This window comes from Arachis ipaensis, chromosome B06 (assembly GCF_000816755.2).
Source record: "Arachis ipaensis cultivar K30076 chromosome B06, Araip1.1, whole genome shotgun sequence".
NCBI lineage: Eukaryota > Viridiplantae > Streptophyta > Magnoliopsida > Fabales > Fabaceae > Arachis > Arachis ipaensis.
The window spans coordinates 11,483,147-11,492,702 of NC_029790.2; the positions used below are offsets into that span (position 1 = coordinate 11,483,147).

The 9,556-nt window shown below is 37.4% G+C and overlaps 1 pseudogene; it reads right to left on the reverse strand.

The window, feature by feature from the left end:
• LOC107646533 lies at positions 8,102-9,254 on the reverse strand (annotated as a pseudogene).

The window sequence follows — 9,556 nt, forward strand, 5'->3', positions numbered from 1 at the left end:
AAGTTATTACTTGAGAGTCACTAAAAACTATTAACTTTGTTGCCCCGACTTGGTTGGCTAGCTTCAAACAGCAAGCATGACCTCGTATTCTACTTGATTGTTGGAGGCTGAAAACTCGAATTTCAATGAAAGCTCTATTCGAGTTCCTTCTTCATTTTCCAGGATTATTCCTACTCCACTTCTAGCTTTGTTAGATGATCCATTTACATATAAGTTTCAGGCCGTAGGATTCCCTTAGGCTTCCGTGTATTTTGCTAAGAAGTCGGCCAGGTATTGGGATTTGATTGTCGTTCGAGTTTCATACTTTAAGTCGAACTCAAATAGCTCTATAGCCCATTGTAGCATTTGTCCTGAAATATCCATCTTTTGAAGGATGTGCTTCATAGGTTGGTCAGTTCGGACCTTTATGGTATGGGCATGGAAACAAGGTTGGAGCCTTTTGGAGGTGAATACAAAGGCATATGTGAACTTCTCTATCTTTTGATAGCTTAGTTCTGTCCCCTGTAGTTTCTTGCTAACAAAGTAAACTGGTTGCTATGCATTCTTCTCTTCTCGTACAAGAGCAGAAGCTATGGTCTTACTTGCAAATGCTAGGTATATGATGAGCGGATAATTTATACGCTTTTTGGCATTGTTTTTAGTATGTTTTTAGTAGAATCTAGTTACTTTTAGGGATGTTTTCATTAGTTTTTATGTTAAATTCACATTTCTGGACTTTACTATGAGTTTGTGTGTTTTTCTGTGATTTCAGGTATTTTCTGGCTGAAATTGAGGGACTTGAGCAAAAATCAGATTCAGAGGTTGAAGAAGGACTGCTGATGCTGTTGGATTCTGACCTCCCTACACTCAAAATGAATTTTCTGGAGCTATTGAACTCAAAATGGCGCGCTTCCAATTGCGTTGGAAAGTAGACATCCAGGGCTTTCCAGAAATATATAATAGTCCATACTTTGCCCAAGTTTAGATGATGCAAACTGGCGTTCAACGCCAGCTCTTTGCCCAATTCTGGCGTCCAGCGCCAGAAACAAGTTGCAAAGTGGAGTTCAACGCCCAAACTGGCACAAAAGCTGGCGTTTAACTCCAAGAATGACCTCTCCACGTGTAGACTTCAAGCTCAGCCCAAGCACACACCAAGTGGGCCCCGAAAGTAGATTTATGCATCAATTACTTACTTCTGTAAACCCTAGTGACTAGTTTATTATAAATAGAACTTTTTATCATTGTATTAGCAGTCTTGGTTACTCCGGTTCCCCTCTGGGGCCGAGACCAATGAACTCCATTGTCACTTATGTATTTTCAACGGTAGAGTTTCTACACTCCATAGATTAAGGTGTGGAGCTCTGCTGTTCCTCAAAGATTAATGCAAAGTACTACTATTTCCTATTCAATTCATCTTATTTCACTTCTAAGATATTCATTCGCACTTCAACCTGAATGTGATGAACGTGACAATCATCATCATTCCCTATGAACGCGTGCCTGACAACCACCAGGGAAAGAAAGAGCAATGAATTTTACATAATCAAGGTGTGATCACAATTTCTGCGCACCAAGTTTTTGGCGCCGTTGCCGGGGATTGTTTGAGTTTGGACAACTGACGGTTCATCTCGTTGCTCAGATTAGGTAATTTTCTTTTTGTTTTATTTTTCAAAAATTTCTCAAAAATCTTTCAAAAAATTTTCTCCTTTGTTTTCGAAAAAAAAAATTTTTTAAAAAATAAAAATGTTTTCAAAAAAAAAAATATTTTCTTTCAGAATTTTTAAGAATGAATTCTAGTGTTTCATGAAGCATGCTAAAGCCTGGCTGGCTGTAAAGTCATGTTTAAATTCATTTGGACTGAGGCTTCCAAATTGTTATCAAGAGCAAGCTAGTTGGTGCTAATCCACCTACTACTGTTCATGATCTACCTGTTACATGCTAAAGCTTGGCTGGCTATTAAGCCATGCCTGACCCTTTGATTGGAGCTTTAGACTAAAGAGCATAAGATTTCTGGAATTCATATTAAAAATTTTGGAATCCTTATTTTTGTTTTTCAAATAATTTTCGAAAAAAGATACAAAAAACAAAAAAATTAGAAAATCATAAAAATCAAAAATATTTTTTGTGTTTCTTGTTTGAGTCTTGAGTCATGTTATAAGTTTGGTGTCAATTGCATGTGCATCTTGCATTTTTCGAAAAAATTCATGCATTCATAGTGTTCTTCATGATCTTCAAGTTGTTCTTGGTAAGTCTTCTTGTTTGATCTTTGCATTTGCATGTTTTGTGTTTTTTCTTGTTTTTCATATGCATTCTTGAATTCTTAGTGTCTAAGCATTGAAGAATTCTAAGTTTGGTGTCTTGCATGTTTTCTTTGCATTAAAAATTTTTCAAAAATGTGTTCTTGATGTTCATCATGATCTTCATAGTGTTCTTGGTGTTCATCTTGACATTCATAGCATTCTTGCATGCATTCATTGTTTTGATCCATAACTTTTATGCGTTGCATCATTTTTCTTGTTTTTCTCTCTCATCATAAAAATTCAAAAATAAAAAAAAAATATCTTTCCCTTTTTCTCTCTCATAAATTCGAAAATTAGATTTGACTTTTTCAAAAATCTAGTTGTTTTTATGAGTCAAATCAAATTTTCAATTTGAAAATCTTATCTTTTTCAAAATCTTTTTCAAAAATCAAATCTTTTTCAAACTTCTTAGTTATTTTCGAAAATTCTAAAAATATTTTTCAAAAATCTTTTTCTTATTTTTATATCAAATTTTCGAAAATAACAATAACAATTAATGTTTTGATTCAAAAATTTCAAGTTTGTTACTTACTTATTAAGAAAGATTCAAACTTTAAGTTCTAGAATCATATCTTGTGATTTCTTGTGAATCAAGTCATTAATTGAGATTTTAAAACTCAAATCTTTTTCAAAAACTAATTTCAATCATATCTTTTCAAAAATATCTTCTTATCTTACCTTTTTCAAAATTTGATTTCAAAATATCTTTTCTAACTTCCTAACTTCTTATCTTTTCAAAATTTGTTTCAACTAACTAACTAACTTTTTGTTGGTTTCTTATCTTTTTCAAAACCACCTAACTAACTCTCTCTCTCTAATTTTCGAAAATATCTTCCCTCTTTTTCAAAATTTCTTCTTAATTAACTAATTATTTCAATTTTTAAAATCCTAATTTTCGAAAATTACTAACATTTTTCAAAAACTATTTTCGAAAATTACTAACTCTTTTTCAAAAATAATTTTCGAAAATTCCCTCTCTCTCTTCTCCTTCTATTTATTTATTCATCTACTAACATCTCCTCATCTCACATCTCTGCTCTCCTCACCCTTGTGTTTCTTTCCTTACATTACATTCTTTGTCTCCTTCCTTTCTTCCACTCACACAGGGACCTCTATACTGTGGTATAAAGGATCCCTATTATTATTATTTTTTTTGTGCACTCTTCTTTGTCATATGAGCAGGAGCAAGGACAAGAATATTCTTGTTGAAGCAGATCCAGAACCTGAAAGGACTCTGAAGAGGAAACTAAGAGAAGCTAAATTACAACAATCCAGAGATAACCTTTTAGAAATTTTCGAACAGGAAGAGGAGATGGCAGCCAAAAATAATAATAATGCAAGGAGAATGCTTGGTGACTTTACTGCACCTAATTCCAATTTACATGGAAGAAGCATCTCCATTCCTGCCATTGGAGCAAACAACTTTGAGTTGAAACCTCAATTAGTTTCTCTGATGCAGCAGAACTGCAAGTTTCATGGACTTCCATCTGAAGATCCTTTTCAGTTCTTAACTGAATTCTTGCAGATATGTGATACTGTTAAGACTAATGGAGTAAATCCTGAAATCTACAGGCTCATGCTTTTCCCTTTTGCTGTAAGAGACAGAGCTAGAGTGTGGTTGGACTCTCAACCCAAAGATAGCCTGAACTCTTGGGATATGCTGGTCACGGCTTTCTTAGCCAAGTTCTTTCCTCCTCAAAAGCTGAGCAAGCTTAGAGTGGATGTTCAGACCTTCAGACAGAAAGAAGGTGAATCCCTCTATGAAGCTTGGGAAAGATACAAACAGCTGAACAAAAAGTGTCCTTCTGACATGTTTTCAGAATGGACCATCCTGGATATATTCTATGATGGTTTATCTGAGCTATCAAAGATGTCATTGGATACTTCTGCAGGTGGATCCATTCACCTAAAGAAAACACCTGCAGAAGCTCAAGAACTCATTGACATGGTTGCTAATAACCAGTTCATGTACACTTCTGAAAGGAATCCTGTGAGTAATGGGACGCCTATGAAGAAGGGAGTTCTTGAAATTGATACTCTGAATGCCATATTGGCTCAGAACAAAATATTGACTCAGCAAGTCAATATGATTTCTCAGAGTCTGAATGGAATGCAAGCTGCATCCAACAGTACTCAAGAGGTATCTTCTGAAGAAGAAGCTTATAATCCTGAGAACCCTGCAATAGCAGAGGTGAATTACTTAGGTGAACCTTATGAAAAAACCTATAACTCATCATGGAGAAATCATCCAAATTTCTCATGGAAGGATCAAAAGCCTCAACAAGGCTTTAATAATGGTGGAAGAAACAGGTTTAGCCATAGCAAGCCTTTTCCATCATCCACTCAGCAACAGACAGAGAATTTTGAGCAGAACCCATCTAGCTTAGCAAACTTAGTCTCTGATCTATCTAAGGCCACTGTGAGTTTCATGAATGAAACAAGGTCTTCCATTAGAAATTTGGAAGCACAAGTGGGCCAGCTGAGTAAAAGGATCACTGAAATCCCTCCTAGTACTCTCCCAAGCAATACAGAAGAAAATCCAAAAGGAGAGTGCAAGGCCATTGCCATAACCAAAATGGCCGAACCCAATGAGGGAGAAGAGGATGTGAATCCCAAGGGAGAAGACCTCCTGGGACATCCAGTGATCAATAAGGAGTTTCCCTCTGAGGAACCAAAGGAATCTGAGACTCATCTAGAGACCATAGAGATTCCATTGAACCTCCTTATGCCATTCATGCCATTCATGGAGTATTCCTCTTGAAGCCCATCACTAAGAAAAAGATGGAGCAAGCAAGAGAGCCCATTCATGGAGCTCAAGAGGCGTCTGAAGCTCATCACCATGAGATCCCGGAGATGCCTCAAATGCATTTTCCTCCACAAAACTATTGGGAGCAAATCAACACCTCCCTAGGAGAATTGAGTTCCAACATGGAACAACTAAGGGTGGAACATCAAGAGCACTCCATCATCCTTCATGAAATAAGAGAAGATCAAAAACCAATGAGGGAGGAGCAACAAAGACAAGGAAGAGACATAGAAGAGCTCAAGGACATTATTGGTTCCTCAAGAAGGAAACGCCCCCATCACTAAGGTGGACTCATTCCTTGTTCTTACTTTCTCTGTTTTTCGTTTTCTCTATGTTAATTGAAATTGAGGGACTTGAGCAAAACTTAGATTCAGAGGTTGAAGAAGGACTGCTGATGCTGTTGGATTCTGACCTCCCTGCACTCAAAATGGATTTTCTGGAGCTACAGAACTCAAAATGGCGCGCTTCCAATTGATTTGGAAATTAGACATCCAGGGATTTCCAGAAATATATAATAGTCCATACTTTGCCCAAGTTTAGATGATGCAAACTGGCGTTCAACGCCAGCTCTCTGCCCAATTCTGGCGTCCAGCGCCAGAAACAAGTTGCAAAGTGGAGTTCAACGCCCAAACTAGCACAAAAGCTGGCGTTCAACTCCAAGAATGACCTCTCCACGTGTAGACTTCAAGCTCAGCCCAAGCACACACCAAGTGGGCCCCAGAAGTGGATTTATGCATCAATTACTTACTTCTGTAAACCCTAGTGACTAGTTTATTATAAATAGAACTTTTTATCATTGTATTAGTAGCCTTGGTTACTCCGGTTCCCCTCAGGGGCCGAGACCAATGAACTCCATTGTCACTTATGTATTTTCAACGGTAGAGTTTCTACACTCCATAGATTAAGGTGTGGAGCTCTGCTGTTCCTCAAAGATTAATGCAAAGTACTACTGTTTCCTATTCAATTCATCTTATTTCACTTCTAAGATATTCATTCACACTTCAACCTGAATGTGATGAAAGTGACAATCATCATCATTCTCTATGAATGCGTGCCTGACAACCACTTCCGTTCTACATTAGATTGAATGAGTATCTCTTAGATCTCTTAATCAGAATCTTCGTGGTGTAAGCTAGAATGATGGCGGCATTCAAGAGAATCCGGAAAGTCTAAACCTTGTCTGTGGTATTCCGAGTAGGATTCAATGATTGAATGACTGTGACGAGCTTCAAACTCGTGAGTGCTGGGCGTTAGTGACAGACGCAAAAGGATAGTAAATCCTATTCCAGCATGATCGAGAACCGACAGATGAATAGCCGTGCCGTGACAGGGTGCGTTGACCATTTTCGCTGAGAGGATAGGATGTAACCATTGACAAAGGTGATGCCTCCAGACGATTAGTCGTGCCGTGACAGAGCATTTGGATCATTTTCCCGAGAGAAGACCGAAAGTAGCCATTGACAATGGTGATGCATTACATAAAGCCAGCCATGGAAAGGAGTAAGACTGATTGGATGAAGACAGCAGGAAAGTAGAGGTTCAGAGGAACGAAAGCATCTCTATGCGCTTATCTGAAATTCTCACCAATGATTTACATAAGTATTTCTATCCCTCTTTTATTATTTAATTTCGAAAACCCCATTACCATTTGATATCCGCCTGACTGAGATTTACAAGGTGACCATAGCTTGCTTCATACCAACAATCTCCGTGGGATTCGACCCTTACTCACGTAAGGTATTACTTGGACGACCCAGTGCACTTGCTGGTTAGTTGTGCGAAGTTGTGAACCATGGTATTGGCATCATGTTTTTGGCGCCATCACCAGGGAAAGAAAAAGCAATAAATTTTACATAATCAAAGTGTAATCACAATTTCTGCGCACCGGTATAGTATGAGCTTTTCCCCTTAAACAGGTCGGGTGACGATCGGTGGCTGACTTAGGAAGTTTTTGAAGTCTTGAAAAGCTTGCTCACATTTCTGAGTCCATTCAAATTGGCATCCTTTCTTGAGTAATGAAAACAGGGGTAGAGACTTCAGAGCTGACCCTCACTACAAGAAAAACACCCATTCAGGTACACTTGAAAAGTGTAGCCAAAAATGAAAAAAAAATGATGCCTTAGGCTACGGCTACGCTTTTTGGACTACGGTTATGCTTTTTGGGGTGATTCCTATTCGGCCGTTGCCTATTATCAAAGGCTACGCTTTTCTGCACCAAGGGCTATGCTTTTGGCGTTTGAGAATAGGCTACGCTTTTCAAGTGATGCTGTCCAGGACCAAAGGCTACGCTTTTCAGCTTTCATTCTTTCAGAATAGGCTACGCTTTTCAACGCTACTGCATCACTTATAAAGCGTAGCCACATTGTATACCATAGCTACTTTTTATAAGCGTAGCCTTAGGTCCCTCTTTTTTTTTGTATACTATGGCTACTGTATATAAGTGTAGCCTTAGGTCCCTCATCATTGAGCGCAACTGATTCCGGCGTCCTCTATTCATAAAGGCCCGCTCTCGTTTTTTTGCCTCGGAAAGCTGAGAAGTCATTGCCATACAATATTGTTCTTGTCATACAATATTGTTCACGAAATAGTCTGATTCCAACAGCCAAAACACAAACATTTGTGGATTATAGATTCTTACTAATTAAAGTAATTTACCCATCAATATATAAGATTAAATTACAATGTGTCAAACTTTCAAAGTTGACTCTTTGTGCTACTAAAGTACTTGTTTTCTATTTTCTTTCTTTTTCTTTTGAATTCAGGCATTATCATATTGAAATTGGTACAGTAGGTCAGTAGCACATGTTTGAAAGTGCCATTTGAAACTTGAAGTAGATTCACAAAAACCAGGACTGAGAATTATTAGATAAACATTACCAATCAAGAACACATAACACAACATAAGGAACCAAAAAAAGATAAACATTACCAGACACTTAACATCGATAACACGACATAAGATCTTCGACGGAAGATCGTATTTGGGAGAGAGAGAGAGAGAGAGAGAGAGAGAGAGAGAGAGACAGACAGACAGACTACCTGGCACCAGGGAAAAGAGGACGAAGAGAGAACAGTTTAGCCATTATAGCACCCATTGCCCACATGTCTAAATGAGTGACAGAAAATTCAGTAAATAAAATGGTACTTATCATCACTCCAAACAGTATTAATTTGATCATTATCACTGTTTAAAGCATATACTTACCAACTTTGGAGCTATACAGATAAGATTGAAGTAGCACTTCAGGAGCACGATACCTAACAGAAGCCAGCGTACAACTTATATACTGCACAACACACAACTGAACAATTTACATACAAAAGTTGAAAGCACTTACCACCGTGTGGAGACATACTCAGTGTAGGGTGGTTGTGAACTGATCTCATGTGCTAGGCCAAAATCAGCAATTTTTATGATATCCTTGGTAACCAGCAAGTTCTCTGCAAAAAAATGAGTATACATTGTGTCAAAACAAAACTTGCAATCAAGTGATAAAATTAATCAGAATAGACCATGGTATAAATCTCCATTTGCTGCACAATAACAACTTCATTAAAATGTCAACCAAAACGATGCATAATTTATAGAAAAAGCTAGGTAATTCTTGAGAAGTTTGAAAAAAAAAAAGCCAACATATTCAAAAAGCATGTTCTCTATTTTATCATATAGCACATTTAACAAAGGATTCGGATGCAATGATAAACGTACCAGGCTTCAGATCACGGTGGAAGTATCCCCGCTGGTGCATATAAGCAAGACCTTGGAAAACTTAAAAACACCAATTCCTAACTTCACCCTCAAAAAACATCTTCTCCTGTCTTTCATAAGTTGGTACAGGTTGCATTCCTAAATCACCCAAAAAATTGAAACATCAATTACTGAACTTTGCACAAGATGATGCAGACCATATCTAATGAAGAACTGGCCACCCACCATGTACTCAAAAACAAAGTACAGAATGTCACTTTCTCGAATAACTTCCTTTAGCTTCACAATATTTGGGTGGTTCATTTTTCTTAGTGACTGTAAACCAAGAGAAATTGAAGTAAGTTATAAACAGAAAATAAAAAGCCATATGGCAAATAAGGTTTCAGAAGGATCGGCAAACTGAGACACCTTGACTTCTCTCAGGTTTGTTTAAAGATACCCAATATACCCAGAAATATATAGATAATAATAAGAGACAATCAAGAAGACACGAAAGGAGAGAATGAAGGGCACAGACCTCATTTTGGATCCTGTTGCATAAAGATTCAACCAATTGATTTCTGTCAAATCCCATATTAACCACTTCCTGAAGAAGCTCTTCGTCAATCTGCAAAACCATGATATTGGTGGATTTTGTATATATGAACTGATTATAATATATCCAGAAATTCAAATGAAACTGCAACAACAAAAGCCAAAGTTTAGGTTCAAAATCAGCAACAATATCAACTCAGCCAGAGCATTCCAAATTTCAAATATTCA